The following is an 18,735-nucleotide window of genomic DNA, read 5'->3' on the forward strand; positions in this document are numbered from 1 at the left end:
GTACAAAGCACTCAAACACAAACTCAATTACAAAGCACAGTAGCATGTAGCACAGACTAGGAAATTAAATCAATGAAAAAACAATCAAGGAATCAAGCCAGTCAGATTGCTTTCGGCTTGCGTATCGTACGATCACTCAAGGTTCGCTTTACAATAGTGAGTACGACTGCCTACTGCGGGCTAGGCGAAATCGTCGCGTTATGAGAACATATCTTCTCAAACGAGTCGCCTGAAATTACGCACATGAACCACGTAACCGCCACATGCAATATATTGATCGAAACTTTTTGAGAAATATATTAGGCCGTCCATATCTATTTTGCGCCAAGCATGACGAAATTTTGGACTCTGCACCTGAATTTCTCCGTCTTGGTTTCTCTCTTCCTCCCTCATTTTTGGAGTACATAATACTTCTACTTGATAATTTGTAATTATCGAAAAGTAAGTGAGTAAGATTCAAAATATGACAGAACAAGCAGAAGCAGAGTGTTGGAATATTGGATTTACTTGTTCAAGTGCTACAAGTAGGGGAGTACTAGAGTACGTCGGAAAAGTAGAGGTACTTGGCCATTGACAAGTTCCGGGTTTTAATTAACAGAATATTTAAATTCGCTTCAACTCCTAATCCCTGTGTCATTGTATTGGTTATTTGAATTGACCAAAGTTGAATAACGTTAGATTCAAGGTTATTTGATTTGAGTAAACTAAGCTATACGATTACAAATCGCATCCCTTACAATGGTGTTTTACATAAATCGAAGAAGAGCTGTGTCCAGAATAGACCTTGAATATTCCACTTCCACCACAGAATATTTCAGTGCAAGATTTCGAAATATTTCAAGAAGATGGCTTGCCTGTTCAAAATAACGATGGGTAAAAACCTCATCCTTTGATTTGTAATCGATGTGATCTAAATTCCCGAATGGAATTGAAAATTAAAGTACAGTGACGACAAAATATCTTTAAATTCAGCAGGCAAGAAAATTACTATTGAATTTAGCACAAGCTGTAAGCTGTAAGCTGTTAGCTTACTATTCCCTACAAAATTATCGCGTCTTCAAAACGCTCATAATTACGTTATAAGCTACAGCTTGGCTATACTACACTGCGAGGTCATCGCTTCACGTGCCTAGCGTTGTTTCCATTTTTGCGCATAGTAGAATCAGTGAAATGAGCGAAAGTTCAATCCAATCAGTAGTATGGACTCGTTATCAAAGTTGAATCATCTTGATATCAAACCTTGACGTTATAAAGACCGTCAACCAGTAACTCGCCAAGAAACGATTTGCCACTTATCTTGATGAAATCTTCGTTCTTCAATTCAAACGATTCTTTTTTTACAGTCAGCTTGACAACCTGAATATTGTTCACATGTGAAACTCGAGATCGTGCATTTTATCGATCATATACCACAGATTGTGACGTCATATCACAGATACAGTGACGAAAGAAGCATCACAGATCATGATGTGTTTTACGTCATCGACACGGGTCATTGATTTTAACGGGTTTTTGTCAGTGGCGCCGTTTCGGGACATTTGCGACTCGATATCTCCGCTAACACTCGTTTATATGAGGTAAAAAGCATATAGGTGAGATCACGAGAACAAACTCTACTACTGAGACGAATACATTTTGGTCAATCTAGTTGCTCTTTAAAGCAAATCTTAAGCACCCAAAACCGTATTCCTGTATTTACACGAATTCACGAATGAATTTCGTCTTATGCCGAACGCAAAATTGGAAAGTTTGCTATTGTGAGCATGTAACTCAGAAATATTTCATGGACATCATATTGACTCCTATATTACAAGGGAAACAAAACGTTGCAGTCCAAAACGCTGTTATGTTCAGTAAAAACTTTTTTGATGCGCACTTTGTTGATAAGGACTGGTATTTATCTGTTGCGTACCGACAATGTCCACATGCACACTCCAGAATAGTGGCGGTGCTAACAATGTTACTTGTTACTCACGCAGTGCATTTTTTAGCGGCACGCGGCGTTTGATTGTGTAAATGGGACATAATTTGTCAAAATATTGATGCACAACTTGATCGCCGCCAGACTGACGAGTATCGATCACACCAATACCAAATTTCATTACATTACATTCATTCTCAATTCAGTAAAAAGTGGACTATTGTTAACGAAATCAGCGCTCTTATTGTTGTCACTACGCTACATGATCCCCTATTTCACCAAATTCGATTATATAGCTCAATATTAATGACAAAGTGCGGATAATAAAACATCATACTACTGGGTATAAATATTGTACGGCTTTGGAATGAAAACAGAGTAAAACTGGTTATTTTTTTTTTTAATTCACCGGCTATGTGATAAAATTGTTAGGTTGGTTGAAACAACGCTGTAAACCAAATTTGGCTTCAAGTCCAACAAGTAAAACCAAGATTTTTGCTGTAGAAAGTTTTGAATTTATAATTAAAAAAAAATTCAAGAGTGTTTTTTTTTTCAATCCAATAAAATTGTTAGGCAATGAGTAGAGATGATGTATAACAATTCTGGCTCAATTCCAACCGCTAGGAGCGAAGTTATTGCCGTGGTAAAATTTCCAATTCCATGATTTTATAGGAAATAATTATAGCTTTCAATACAACATCCATTGTAATACAATATTTAAACTCAAATACTGTTCGGCACACTAAAGGGATTTAAAAGGATTTAGAAGCAAAAGCAAATCCGTTCAACTCCCTTCAGTGTTCCATTAACTCTTGAAAGAGGCAACAAAAAAAAATCTCCGAGTTTACTAAATATTCTACTAGAATGGATTTTCTATTGAAAGTTATATTCAAGTTCTGTACCACGAATCAGCTATTTGAATAACTAATTAAAGAGCTAGCTACCGTAAAATTATTTTATTCGAATCCAAATTTTTTCTACCGCAATAACTTCGCTTCTAGTGGTTGGAATTGAGCCACATTTGGTGTGCATCGTTTCTACTGACAGCCCAACAATTTCACGTTGTTGACAGAAAAATTTTATAATTTAATTTTTTAATGATAAATCCAAAATTTTCTACTGCAAGAAAATCGCTTCTACTGGTTGCAATTGACCCACAGTTGGCGTGCAACGTTATGGTTGGTTGCCAGCCTAACAATTTTATAACATAGCCGAAGAAATCTGAAGGTTATTTGAACAGCCCTGATGCAGAGAATGTATGTATAATGCTTTCTATCACGGCTATGACGTCACCAATCACGTGCGATTGTTACGTCTCAAGTCTCCGCATACCCACATAAAATTATAGTGGCTTGTTAGTACACAACTAAATCATAGAATCGATCTCACTTCCCAATCCAATTTTCCTGATAGCGATTCAATCCGACGATGTCCGAGAAGTGAACGTAGAGCTGTTGCTGACAATTTATTGACACGCAAATCCACTTCCTTCACCTGGAATGATGAATGAAATGCGAATACAATGTCTGCCAATATCATGTCAAACTAACAAAGCTTTGCACAGACTTAACCAGGGCATATTTTGGAAGCTGAGTATGTTCAACATCATTGGGATCCCCATAATAAAGGCAAACGACCCTAGGTTTAGCGCCACGGTCTTTTACTAATCCACTCAAACGGCTTCAATGAATTCTAGGAATACACCGTACTCTATTATTGAGATTGCGATTTGATTTCAGTGAATGATGGCTAATTTTATTCACTTTCGACATCATTTTTGCGAGCGAGGCGGCCACAGTAGGATCAACTGCAATTTGTAATTGAGCTGCATGTAATTAATTATATTTTCTCATATTATTTTATTTTTCATTGAAGCATTTCTATTCTGTGTAATTGTAATTGTAATTTGATGAAAATTTTACTAATTACAATTTCAATTGCATTGTTATTGAAACCTGACAATCACAACATAAAATAATTAGCCCATTAACATGGGTGTTCTATGCGTACCTCGTTAACTAATTCAGCCATACTAAACTGTTTCCCATAGGCCAACTTCAGCTCCAACAGAAAACTTGGTGAATATATGCTATCAAACAAAATCCTACTATTTCATAAATGGACGAAAAGCAAATAAACTCTTCTGTAACATGTGCTGAACCATTTCCCACACCACGGACAGTTTTTTTTTTACAATCTCTTTCCAGAACTGAGGCTTGCTACAGCAATTGCAAAAAGAAATTCAAGTTTTCAACCAAGACTTCATCACGCTAGATCACACATTTGTAGAGATGTTATCCCAATCTTACCTCCTATCTTAGCTTAATTTACTGGGGCCAGAACCTTTCCGCATCCTAATGTTCATTAAATGCAGTCGACAGTTTTGAGCAAGTGAAAACGTAACTGCGAACCAAACTTATGTAGTTGGTAGTTATCAGGAGCTTCTTTACTTTTGCATTTATTTTAATTTGACACACCTTATCGGTATCATCCTTATTGTCTTACCAATTACATTTGATTAACCTTACTCAGCTCTGAGTATTCGTTTGAGTACGGTACATTTCATTGACTGTCTTGTATCCTATCCGCTATTAGTCGTTTCCAGTCGCTCGAACTTTTGATTGTTAGTAGTCGCTCATAAAAATTTTCTTTTTTTGTATTTTTCAGAGCTAATGACTAGAAATACTTCGAATATGTTCAAGTTTGTTTTTTCTAATTAAAGGGTATTCTACGTAGTACGAATCATGAATGAAACACGAATAGCTTGAGATTGTTGCTAAATACGTCGCTACAGTTGTCAAAGAGCGCCTATCTAGCGAATCAGTCAGACTTTTACCAGTAATTGTAATTATAATTGTACTTACTTACATGTTTAACAGTAATTGCAATTGTAGTCAAGGTTCCAAAGACTTGAGTCACGGTTTTCTGATGACTCGCAAAATTCGGAAATGATTTGATTCGACTCAACTCGAGTCAATCTGTGTATTGACACGACTTGGACTCGAGTCATTACGCATGACTCAAGACTCAGACGGCCAAGATCGGTATCTCATTGTAATTTCAAAGAATAGTAAAGTGACCACACTATTGAGATTTCGTTTAAAAATGCGACCAGAAACTGCTACAAGTGAGGAAAATTAATATATTATGAATGCGAACCATTCGATATCAACAAACTGGGTTATAATAAGTGGGTGTAACAAGACTTTAACTGGAAGCTGAGCCGTCAACACAATGACTTGGACTCGAGTCATAATACCATGCCTCGGAATCCACCCTCTGATCGCTGACTTAAAACCGGTGGTGAGTTGAAAATTACTCGACTTGACTCGAGTCAAAACTATGAAAATTAGATTAACTTGTTACTCGAAGCCTTCGTGACTAGGTTACAACCCTGATTGTAGTTGTAATTTGATATTTTAGCATAGAGTAGTTTAATTAAATTGTAATTAAAACATGCAATAAAGCAATTGTAATTAAAATTGAATTGAATTAATGTAATTGATCCAACTTTAGAGGTTGCCCTATATTAAAATTAATACACAGTGTACTAAATTGCGCGTAGCGCCAAGAAAAAATTTCAGTAGCATAAATCTGCTATTATTGTTTATGTTTATTTGGAAAAGATTTTGACTGTACTTCAGGCCTTCAAAATTACGGACTTTGATGCATATATTAAAATTCCCTTCCAGACACATCGTGAACAGTGAAATTCCGAACATGTCCCGGAAAATCCAGACGTATGGCAATCCCAATAACTTACAATCATCCGTGCGCACTTTTTTCAACAAAAGCAATGTTATTGTGATGCAACGATGCGTTCAGAAAATACCCACACAGCACTGTCGCGAGGAAATTAGCCAAACTCCGACCCCGACTTCACAGCTCTGGTTACAACCCTGTCATAATCCCGGCTCAAATTATCCCATGATCCATGTTATATCGGCGTTATTTTGATTATAGACATAGCATACAACGAGCGTAGGCTAACCACGATGAACAGATGAACAATAAACAGCCTCCAAAGTAAACGCAATTTATATACACCCCATAGTTTTAGTACACTGTAAATTCACAGCGTTGAATGAGACACAACATTGTGCATAGGTATATACAATATTTGGCTGACACATATTATCGGCTGAGATCTGACATCGAGAATCCGCCATGTTGTGTGCACGTCCACACATCATCAGTGAATGTCATAAGATGTGGGTTAATGCTCATATGATGTGTCTATGAGCTAACATGCATATCAGTATAGTCATTCCGTAAAATTTCCTGTGGTGTCAAACATTCATACCGGATATCAATTGAGAGGGAGTTTGAGAGGTCGCTTGCTAATCTTCACTCTGAAACTTCACGAGGTTACTATTGACGTGATATATCATCCCAGGCAGCCTAAAGCGCGGTAATATTGATACACGTCGAAAAGCCTCGCAAAATGTGATTTGATCGGTATGTCCTAAGTTATAGATTTTTCTTCAGGCTGCAGTGCTTAATTAACAATATTATTACAGTTATATATAACCAAGATTGTAACCGACAGTGGTACCGGGCTTCAAGCAAATAGGTTGGTGATCAGATATTATGGTCGTGCTGTACCAATATCTGACTGACGACTCGCTGTCTTGAGGTTTGCTCTGATCTGACTTTACATACCTACGATAGTCACGTTAATCCTTATAGTTAATCGTTCGTTACTCATTTCAGTTTATTATAAACAAATTATCAGATCAACATACTAAGAAATTGCGATAAAATAAAAGGTTGATCATATCATTTCCCTACCGAACTTACTGAAGAAATTTGTCATACAAATATGTATGAAACACCCCGACGTTGAACATTTTACTCGTATCGGGTACCGCTGTCATTGCCAACAGTATAGCAATCATTCAGTTATTAGTAGTACCCTTTGTATTTTATCATCGATGAACTGTCTCTTCTTTACGCATGACTTACTGAGTCACGTGACTGTATGACGCAATCCTGAGACAATCGATCGTTACCACGCAGGACCAGAGTGAGTGAGATATACCGTGAATCTGTCGGTCTTTGTTACGTGAATCTAAATAGCATATAGCAAGGGAATGGAGATGTTTTTAGTTCAAAACGGAATGGAGAGGGAGCACATTGATTTACTGCAAGGTAATTCGTTTATGTAAATTTTAACATCATCTGTAAATAATGTTATGGTAATGTTATCGAGTTTCAAATACAGCACCAGCGGCCAGCGGTATGAGTAGATATAGATTACCTATTTTCGATCTAGCAGCTTAATGCGCCTTAAGAGCAGACCATGAAAATGGGAGCTAATGCTGTTTAATAATTTCATCTGAAGATATCATAATAGACTTGGTGATGAAACCTCATTTGCAGATGAAGTTATGTACATCTTTCTTTGCACTTGACCTGTTTCAATTACTTAATATGGTTTGGTAGAATGTCTGATGGAAAGTGTTGGTTGTGCCCTTTTATCGGACATACCGATTTGCTGTCTACACATTTATTGTCACAGACAACATCCGAGTGTTATCATGTCATGCAGGATCTGTTGCACAGTGTATTCAAAATATGAAGATCTCTGTAGCTATTGTAAAAAGAGACACAAAAATATGAAGACACTGGACTTGTTTTGCTATGAAGCACCGTCTTCTCTTGACTATGACCTACTGCCCGAATCCTATCCGAATTCAATATATTAAAGTGCATTCATGATCAAATGCTTTTCAGTATTACTTCTCGAAAAAGCTGTCGCAAAAGTTGAGGAATCTCAGACAAAAGACAAAGGCATCTGGTACGTCTTCATGGAGAGCGCATGCTTTGTGTCCAGGCTCATCAGGTGATTGGGATGATTGTTATTCTTTTTTTTTATAATTTATAAGTTTCATGTTATTCAAAAGGTCACCCTAATATAACGATTGAAGATGCCAGGGTGCAGTTGGAAACAGAGTTCAACAGAACTGGCGCCAATTGGCTGAATGTCATCACTCTCATGAAGTACACTCATCACAACAGACGTAATCAGTAGAAGGTGCTAGAATTTGGTGGCGTTGCTGAAATTTTGAAGAGCTTTCCAATGCTGCAAGATATTAGACCGGTGAGTTCTTTCGTTCCTTACAGATGACTACAATTTGCAGTCATAATCTCGAAAATCAGTAAAATGAAATTGTTTGTGTGCCTCGGCAAATTAAGCAATTATATTGCCTATGTATCTTCCTATTGCATTAATATACACTGTTTTCCTATTACACAACATGTGTACAGTGTACACTGTACCAGGCTTGGACAACGAGTAGATTTTCAGCTCTTCCAAATTGAATTAGATTAGAATTAAAGCTCAGTTTTTTCCAAATTAGATTACAATTAGTATTACTCAATTTGCAAAAACTTGAAACTTGACAGAAATTATGAATGACAAGGGAATCCAGCCAAATTCAAGCTTAGTTTATAGGAACGAGCATGAGATTGGTTAGCGTCTGTGCACCATAGCTGAAAAGTTGGACGTGATGTTGCACGAGACGGATATTTTTGTTAGCTCACTACCAAATACCATAGTCAATTAGGCATTTTCAGAAGAACTACGAATATGATCAGAATTCAAAGAATATGGAAACATTCAACTAATTGGGTTAGAATTAGATTGCTGAGCTTTCGTGATACCATGTGCTAAAAATAATTCAATTATTGTGATGATTAAATAAAGAAAATCTAATTATGTTCATATCAAGATGAGTTAGTGAATAACTATGTATTTTAAAATAAATAATATGGATGAATTTACTTACTCTAACTAACCTGTTTAAGTGCTATGCATATTCATGACCAACAGCTCTGAGTAACGCGTTGTTATTCCCAATAGATCAGACATGAGTTTCAACTGCTTGTTGATAGAAGTGTTGAAGAAATGCATGTGAAGTACATGGAAATGCTTCTCACTCTTGATAAAGTTTTTGGAGAGCAGACTGATCAAGAGGTTTGTATTATGTTCGATAATTAACAGTGCTACAGTCATAGGCGCCGACTTTTATTTTTGCATGGAGTGGCGGCAGAAGCGTAGCCAGGGGGTGTCGAAATCCCTCTTTTTGAAACGCAAAACAACGATCTTTTGAAATGACCATTCTGACTCTAATATTCAGTTGCGATTCAACAAGTCGTATTATCGGTGTTACACGGGGCGGCGACCAATTAGCGATATTCGTCTGTGCACGCATATCGCACGATGCTACGCGACACGATTTCCCGCTGAAATATTTTAAACGCGGCTTGCGGCCCTCATTGATGCAAATAATGCACTTTAATTTGTAGGTGTATTTGTTCGTCAAATCGCGATAGGAGATGGTGTTTCTTAGAGCGCGCGATGAAATCTATGTTTCTAGCGATGAGGTCGAATTTGTACATCTAATAAGGAAATCAGCATAGAATGTTGTCGTTCAAACTAATCGAATAAATTAAGAATCTGCGCCATCGAGAATCTCGTGTTGCATCAATTTTTGACAACGTAATTCAACCCCGTGTACTGCACAATGCGCAGTATTAATAACAAATCAAACACTGACAAGTGACACCGAGGGAATACGAGTGTATAATAATAATAATAATAATAATAATATAATAATTTATAGAGCGCCGAATATAACAATATGTCATTACTACACTAGGGCGCTGTACATAAAAGGCAATAAAATATAAAAGTAAACGATATGTATAAAAGACGAAGTGCATAGTTGTAGGGCGGAAAGAACACTACTCTAGTTCGAACGCTCGTGTGAATAAAACGGTCTTGATTTTGCGTTTGAAAACATATAGCGAGTCACATAGTCTGATAGAAATTGGAAGATTGTTCCACAGAATGGCGGCCGAGGAAGAAAAGGTTCTCACACCGTAGGTCGATGTTCTAACTCTTGGAACTGACAAGAGCATTTGGGACTGAGAACGTAGCGCTCTTCCGGGAGCAGACAAGAATTAGAAGTCTTCAGATGATAGCAAACTAGATAGCACGCATCTAATCAGTAATAAGTAATCACAACTTGCGTACAGCGCCAATGCCCAAACTTGCCTTTATCTGAAATGGAATGTGATGGCTGGAATAGAAACTTTTGAATTGCAGGAATGTTCCTCACCTGTCTATTGTGGTTCTTATTAGTCCTTCACCTGTCTATTATGATTCTAATTGTTTGCAGGGAAATGAAGACGATAAAATTCATATCCGGCTTGAACTGCAGAAGGCTCTCGAATAGACAAGAAAATAAAGTCGAACCATGGTTTGAGTGCGATATGTCTTTGTCAGGTAAGATTTGCTACCAGTCTAGTATGGATCTGCTTCAGTTTAGATATACATAGAAGTTCTATAAAATAGAATCCTTATATATGATCAAAATTCTTGAGCCGTCCAAAACGAAGGTATATTTTGCTATGCTAAACACTGCGCTCGACGTAATGGAGCTGCAAAATTTCGTATATAGACCAACTGACGTGGCTGCGCGTCATCGATTCTTAACCCGTTGCGAAAATATGCGATGGTGAAGTTAACGCACTAAAAACGCGGAAGCTCGAGCGTAAAGGGTCTTATGCAAAATTCATTTAATTTATGTTCATCATATTTTGGAATCGGGAAAGGAGGATTTTCACACTAACAGTACTGGAGTTGCCAAAAAGGAAGACATATGGGCGTCCTAGGACGACAATTTCAAAAACCTGAAAAAGGAGGACAAATCCTCCTAAAGGACGTCGTATGTTAGCCCTAATTTAATTGCAGCACCATTACGGTGGCTTTCTGAAGACAATGTCTGCGGCAAATCTTTTTCGACCTGCGAGTTGATTTGAGACCACTACCTTTTTATAGCGCAGTGCCCCTCTAAGATTAAGCAGCTAACAAGTTATGATCGAACGAGGTCCGAGGTTTATTGGTACCCCTTAAAATTCTGATGATGTAGAGAAATTTATGCATATGAACACAATTGGTGCATCAATTAATGCTTTAATTTATAATAGAATAATTTAACAACTTATAATCAATTTGCCCTTTGGAGCTAAGCTTGTTAACGGTGCACTGCACTCTGAAAACTGTGTGGTCTCCAATTCAAGGGCGAAACGAGAAAATTTTTCAGGCCGCAGCCATTTTCTTATGAACGCCACCGTAATGGAGCTGCAATTTATTGAATTTTCCACAGGGGAATCATACTCTAGCAGTCACGCAGAAATCGAACTTTATATAGTTGTCAGCCGATGCTATGAAGGAAACATGTCGTACACGCCCTATGTCCCCAAAAAAAGAATACACTAGGCCCGATTTTGACATAAATCTCCTGACTGAACATCTTCCGTTGAAGGCGGTATCTAAACCATCTTTACGTGTACGACATATTTCCTTCATAATAACATCGGCTGACAACGATATAAAGTTCGATTTCTGCGTGACTGCTGTTGATGGAGCATGATTCTGATGTGGAAAATTCAATAAAATGCAGCTTCTTTACGGTGGCATTCTGAAGAAAATGGCTGCAGCCTAAAAAAATTTCTCGTTTCGCCCTTCAATTTGAGACGACATGATTTTTAGAGTGCAGTGCCCCTTTAAACTATTCGCCGATTCAACTACACTTAAATCTTTAGTATGAGAAGCAGTGTCGTATCCAAGTCACAAGGCTCCGAGTCACAACTCAATCTCGCTTTTTATAGGATTGACTCAAGTCAAGTCGAGTCATTTTCAATTCACCACCCAGTCAAGTCCAAGTCAACAAGTAGAGGTTCGAGTCCGATTCATGGTGTTATGCCTAGAGCCCGACCGATTATCGGTTCGCCGATAATATCGAGTCGATGTTTCGCTTTGAAAGAATTATCGGTTTCGGCCATTGGAGCTGAAAAAATATCGGCTATTTTCGTGACGCCACAACATGAGGGTAGGAAGTCGATGAACTATAATTCTTGACCGCTAGACTGAGAATGTTGCTATATTTCGTATAGATTACACTTTCAAAGTGCCCAGATGCATCCTTTCTAGTCTATTTCATGGTCAAGTATGACAGTGGCTGTAAAGTTGTTCAAATAAATGCTCTGAAGTTTTGAAAATGCGCCTTTTAAGGTAGATTCTCCTTATTTGAATATCGGCTGAATATATCGGTGAAGATGTTAGATATCGGTATCGGCTCCAAATCCAATATCGGTCGGGCTCTAGTTATGACTCGAGTCCAAGTCATTTTGTTGACTGCTCAAGTTTCCAGTTGAAGTCCTGTTAAACCCACTTTTTATGACTGTTTGTTGATATCGAATGGTTCGCATTTATAATACACTAATTTTCCTTACTTTTTAGTAGTTTCTGGTAGTATTTTAAAGTGCCAGCACCAATAGAAGAAATGCCAATAGTGTGGTTATTTTAGTATTCTTCAAAATTACGATGAAATGTCTTTCTTGGCCATCTGAGTCTCGAGTCATATGACTTCCTTCGAGTCATGCGTAATGACTCAAGTCGAGTCAATACACAGATTGTGTCGAATCGATTCATTTTTGTGTTTTGAGAAAATGACTCGAGTCATGAGAAAGTCATTACTCGAGTCATTACATCCCTGATGAGAAGTCTCCGATAAGCATTTCTAGCTGAAGTTGGTCAATGGTCATGTGCTCTGGATCTGCACGTGAATATTTAGCAAAATAATTAAAAGCCACATGTTGTTTTAATTCCAGGCACATACAGTCGATTTACCGACTTCAAAGTTGACTCCTCCTCATCTTTTGATTGCACGTCATGAGAATCGAGATGAACAATCGTGGATGGCGGCCAATGGCATCGCCATCAAGCACAGATCCGAAAACCAAAGAAGACCGTTTGAGATGATAATTGATCTCCTAGCATGCTACTACTCATGGGATCTTAGTTATCCCAAGGTCTTTCAAATAATGCCATTCATTCAACGTGTCCTTATTGGTGATAAAAATTCGGGATTTCAGTCCAACAAGTTTGTTATTCTTGGAAAAAATATCAAAATGCCCAGAAATCGATTGAAAAAATGTAGGTTAATTAATCTCCCTTGCTCCAAGTACTTGTGCTGTGAGTACTGCTTTCGTTTGGTATAGAATGTACCTGTACATAGTGGATTTTGTTATTTTTTGCATTTGCAAAATAATTTGTCTTTTTTGTGGCTAGACTTTTGCTATGCTTTCAATTAGTAAACTTTTCGTTGTTAGTGGCACTGTACATTAGGGCTGTTCCAAAATAACATACTGTTGAGCCAAAACTGGTTTACTATGGTTTTTTGGCAATTCAATCAATCATTTGATCATGAAACTAGTCAATATGTGAGAAACAATATTTATTGACGACATTACTGTACATACACCTTGCTTTCGTTCCGAATACAGTTCTTTTATACTGTTAATACTGTTGAATAGTATATTAATATTGAAATGAACCCGAATATTTTCGGTCGACACTCGCCAGCAAATCTAGTAGAGAATTGGAAAGAACATTGTATATCAACAATCGTATCACAAAGAGAAAGCATTCAATCCCCTATTCCCAGCTGGTACACGAACTCCTGTTGACAGAGTTTCGGCTGGTGTATTTTATATCTTATCAAAATACACCAGCCGAAACTCTGTCAACAGAAGGAGTTCGTGTACCACCTGCATGGGAATAGTGCATTGAACGCTCACTAACTCGAAATTTCATGCTGGTGAAGGCATATTTTTAGATGCGATTGTTGATATACAATGTTCTTTCCAATTCTCCACTAGTTGCTGACGATTACATCTGACGAGTGTCATCAGAAAATATTTGGGTTCATTTAAATATGAACATATACTATTCAATTGTGTATTGAATTTCTGTACCTCCAAGAAGCTCTGTTATTACTGTATAAAATCCTGTCTTACTTACTTACTGTGTCAAAAAATTGTTATGTTTTCAATTTGTATTGTCATATTTAATGGCAACTTACACTGTTTCTTTTATCGCACATTCTACAACCGATTCTTTTGAAATAAAATATTTTTTCGATAAGAGCATGTGGGTGGAGGTTTTTCAGGTACATAATTTCGAGCTCTGCAGCGATAGGTACGGACATGCCACTTCAGACCACACAATATTATGACATACATCGCTACCACACAATGTGGCTCCTAAAAAAAAATTCGAATATTGTGTGTTTTTTAGGTGCATAAATGCACGCGTTTAAGCTTACAGTATACGCATTGAAATATTTAATTACAAATTCCAAGCAACTTTTCGCCGTCCGTATATTTCGCCCGCGGCCCGTCAAATGCCAAGGTCTGCTCTAAGATAATCTACAATCTTTGGGGGAACCCCTAATTTTCCGTCAGTCACAACAACCAAACCAACCACACTACACAATCAGCACACATTTATTACATTACTTACATTGTGCGTCCGGTTAGTTGTGTTTTAGCTAGTTGCGGATTTTTACAGGTCATTAGTTCTCGTTGGGGTTGCATTTAAAACAAACGGTGTTTTAAAAAACATTGTCTAAAACATGTTGTAAACAGAAGTCACTAGAAATAAAATTGTGTAAAGTTATGCCATAGGTGCGTAAATACTTTCCAAAAAACATTGTATGAGCCGAAGAACAATTACGACCCAATACAGCCGACGTATATCGATATTGGATGGCTGGAACTCTAGAAATAGGCGGTTCAACAGTAATAGTACATATATTTCGTCAAAGAAACTATATTCATCCTATATTTTCAATTGTCGATGTCAATCCATTATGACGTCACAATTGAATATTCATGAAGTCGTGACTTCAAAAACAATAAAAAAAAACATGCTTTAAACAAGGGCTTTGTTTATATCATGTTTGTTTTAAATGCAACTCCAGTTTTAGTTATAGTTCTAGTTGTCGGTTTTGAAAGTGAATTTTTTTAAACTTCGAAAATGATTATATTGGTATTTTCTGTCGATGCTCATGAATGACAAGATTTTAAACATTTTTACTCTCCAAATCACACAATATGAACATTTATTGTTCGACAATAAAGCGCGAAATGATAGGTAAGGTACAGGACGGGCCAAGCCTCCTATATATTAGCGCAGTGCTGACACGTCCTCTGAGCACAGAAAATCTAAGCTGCGCACAAAAAATCCGATGTCATGATCATTTTTTCATTCGTTACGCACTGCTGTCCAAGGACCGCGCAGTGAGTTGGTGAGTGTGCACAGACTCGTTAAAATTAGAGGGAACATTGCTGCTAAGTGAATGTGTAAATAGCATAATAATATTTTCATATCAATTACCGAGTATATGACTGTTTATTCACAACAAAACTCACTGACCATGTAAGAATGCTAACAAACAAGGTTGAAACTGAACAATACAATAATCAGACAGCAATGCCGAAGCTGGAAGTTGGAATCAGCATTCATTCAATTTAATTAATCAAGGTTTATGTAGACTAAGGGCGAAGGTTACGGAAGCTAGTTCATCCAGGTTAATTATGATCGTCTAATAATAATCTTTTATTATTGGCTAATAAACTTTGATATTGTGTTTCCCGAAAAATGAACATTTGCATAATATCTACTCTGAAGAGTTAATCAAGCCAATGTGACGTCTACCAGCGTCATATATTGCGCACAATTAGCCAGTTTTCGCCGCCCGGCTATTAAATTAGGTCAGTCGTCATACATGTGTTCGTTGGGTGAATCTGAATTAGTAATTTTAGGATAACAGCTGATGTCTATGGCATATCACTATCTGGAGTAGCTAATCTTCAAAGTAATACTTTAAGCCAGGGGTCGCCAACCTGGTGCCCGCGGGCCCCAAGTAGCCCACGAGGACCAGATGAGTGGCCCGCGAGCCTGTTCTAAAAATAGATCGAATGCAGCATTTGCTAATATTCGTCAGATTATTGCCAGTGAGCTTTTAAATGTATAAATCGAGTTAATTAGCCATTCTTGTTTAAATCACACTATAACACGTGACTTAGAAATGACAATTCATATATATATAAACACTTAAAATGATGATATCAAATGTCCTAAATTACAATTAGTAGGCTAATATACCAACATGTAATAGAATAACAAGATATCGAAGACGTAAAATACGGCGTACTGCCCATACAAGCGATATGACGGCATGCCATCCACGGTCTTCTTGAAATGGTGGGGGGTTCCGTTATGGTTGCTCGACGTCCAGGACAATACCAAAGTAGTAAACAACATTACTATACGGTTGCAGATAGCGGTGAAGTACTAGCTGATGCAGTATGCCCATTACGTAATGCAGCGGTTCTCAACCGGGGGTCCGCGAAGCAATTTCAGGGGGTCCGCGAGACCTCTAAATTTTTTAAATGGCTGATAACCTAATTTTTATTTTATTTTTTAATTTGAGAAAGCATGAGTCAGTTTCGCACCACAACTGCTAAAACCTCATGACTCATATCATCATAATAATCGTCTGACTTGGACTATCGTAGTGTGGGAACTCATTTTCATTGCCAATTTTCCAATAACCTGCAGATACAAACATAGCGCTGTTTAGAGACGTTTCGTTGGGGTTTGTGGATTGTGGAAAAAATAAAAATACGGAGATTTAACGTCAATCAGGGTGACTTCGTAATGTCTGCGAAACCTTCTCAATTTGAAGTTGTCAGTCTCGTCAAATTAGTGAACAGTCGTTTGAAATAAAAATTTACGAAGTTTTTCCATAATTTGTCCCAATGAAGGGAGCAGCTTCTTGGAGGTACAGGACTTTAATACAATTGAATATTCATATTGAAATGGACCCGAATATTTTAGGCCGACACTCGTCATAAATCAGACAATGATATACCAGCTCCTAATCATCATCATCATCATTGGTTTATTAGCAATTTTATCAGTTCAATACACCACAAAAAATGCGATACAATGAAGAGAAAGGAAGATGTCGAAGCGACTAGGAGTTGTCTATGGAATCGGACACCCACCTTGGCCTAGGCGATGTAAAGAGGCGGCATGCACACTGAATGAAAGTAGAAAGATAGTATAGAAGTAGAAAGATAGTATAGAAACAGAAAGCGACAAGAAATAGGGCGGCATGTCATGGGAAGCGAGATCGATAGGTCAGTCGTGGTCCGGTAATCTTGAGGTTGGACTGTATTTATTTAGTAGTAATTGCTTGTATTTCGACTTGAATGTGGACATGCTCGTCGACTGTCGGATGGCCGGCGGGATACTGTTTCAGCACGGCTATCAGATTTTGCGCATTCTAATTGCGGATGCCCTATCGACAAGGCTAATTTTTTGATGAATAAGGAGTGTTTCGTTGCTATCAAAGCATTACGCTCCAACCCTGACATTCATATCACCAGTTCTATTGGTATGCAGCCTTGTCTTGTTAATGTTCAATTATTCATGGTCGAAAATGTTAGCTCGTAAATATATATGTAAACCCGAACAGAACAAGTCGTTTCATGACAGTCTTTCTCTGGTTGGAAAACTTTGATCGCATCCTTTGGAGCATAAATATTGTCTATATTGTCTGTAGGATTTCACTTTGACGGTAGAAACTCTCTGCGGGCCGATCAAAATGCCGTCGCGGGCCGAATCCGGCCAGCGGTCCGTATGTTCCCCGTCCCTGCGTTAGATGCTGGACGTGATATCTTCATAAAATATGTGTTTCTTCATTTTGGTGCCATAAATGTTGCGATCACACCAAAAGTATCGTTGGAAGCGTTATGCGTTAATATTGCATTAGCCTCCCTCTATCTTTGCGGAAATGGTTTTCGGCACTCCTCGTTCATATCAAAACGAAGACGCAAATTCTCAAGACATGACCACGAACTTCAAGAAATACAGCAGCAAAATTAGCTTTGAAATACTAAAAGTCAACCAATTTCTACATAAATAGTATGATGTAATTTTCATGAAAAATCACTATTTTACCGTTTATCACAAGCCTACAGTTCATATTTGCACGAGACAGATGAAGGTTGCACCATAATAGAGCTAAAATTGAACTAAAACTTGAGGGGGTCCTTGAGGGTCCGTGACGGTCAAAAGGGGTCCGCGAAGCCAAAAAGGTTGAGAACCACTGACGTAATGCATCTTTTGATACAGCTTGTCTCTCTTACACTCAACGCAGTTTATAGTATCATTTTTTTAACTTTCTGTAATCGATGCTGCTGTCAGGTATAATGAAATCTGTCATGTCTGGATGCTGAACAGTTAGAGATTGAAATTGTACCACTGCAAAGTCACCTACACCCCAAAGCCCACAAGGCTGCAGCAAGCTTTTGGTGCCTTGTTGACACGGAAAAGTACAGTGGTGAATGCGCAGCAGCTATGGTTGGAAGCGTGTTTGGTTCAACCTATCGTTGTGAATCCGCCTTTGCGTACACGACCGTCATAAAAAAAACTCAAAACACGCCTCATTAATGCACATCTGGAACACTCACTCAGAGTTGCAGTGTCACGTTACATACAAGAGTACTGCATACTAGTTGATAGCATGCACTGCCAGGCCTCCCACTGACTGGTATAAAAACAGATAACACGATGTCCAGTCTAACGTGTGACATGATTTATTTTAAAATTTGAGCTGACAGTTGTTGTATAATTTATATAAACATGGTGCGAAGTAATTCGTGATTTCTTAAAAAGTGTTAGTGGCTAGCTAGTTGAAATGAGATATTTTGATTTAAAAGACACACTTAGAAGTCTTACCGCTATGCGATTCCTGCCCAGTGCTATGAATATCAAAGCGGAAATTCCGTTTGGTACGGGTAAACGGTGGGAGTAAATGGAAGCCCGTCGCTTCAATCAGTACCCAAAAGTAGCCCTTGGTTGCAAAAAGGTTGGTGACCCCTGCCTT

General features: G+C 37.9%; 1 long non-coding RNA gene across 4 annotated transcripts; it reads left to right on the plus strand.

Annotated features, from left to right (window-relative positions):
• Nucleotides 1–4,706: 4,706 nt before the first annotated feature.
• LOC145439729 (uncharacterized) lies at nucleotides 4,707–14,119 on the plus strand. 4 transcript variants are annotated; one of them, XR_013915335.1, is made up of 7 exons: nucleotides 4,707–6,379; nucleotides 6,442–7,072; nucleotides 7,658–7,766; nucleotides 7,828–8,024; nucleotides 8,787–8,900; nucleotides 10,108–10,214; nucleotides 12,605–14,119. It is a non-coding gene; the product is annotated as an uncharacterized LOC145439729 (long non-coding RNA). The 4 variants fall into 4 exon arrangements; XR_013915332.1 differs by having other exon boundaries at nucleotides 4,707–7,072; XR_013915334.1 differs by having other exon boundaries at nucleotides 4,713–7,072.
• The last annotated feature ends 4,616 nt before the right edge of the window (nucleotides 14,120–18,735 follow it).

Source organism: Botryllus schlosseri, chromosome 1, assembly GCF_051294905.1.
Source record: "Botryllus schlosseri isolate E-star chromosome 1, Bs_hap1, whole genome shotgun sequence".
Classification (NCBI taxonomy): Eukaryota; Metazoa; Chordata; class Ascidiacea; order Stolidobranchia; family Styelidae; genus Botryllus; species Botryllus schlosseri.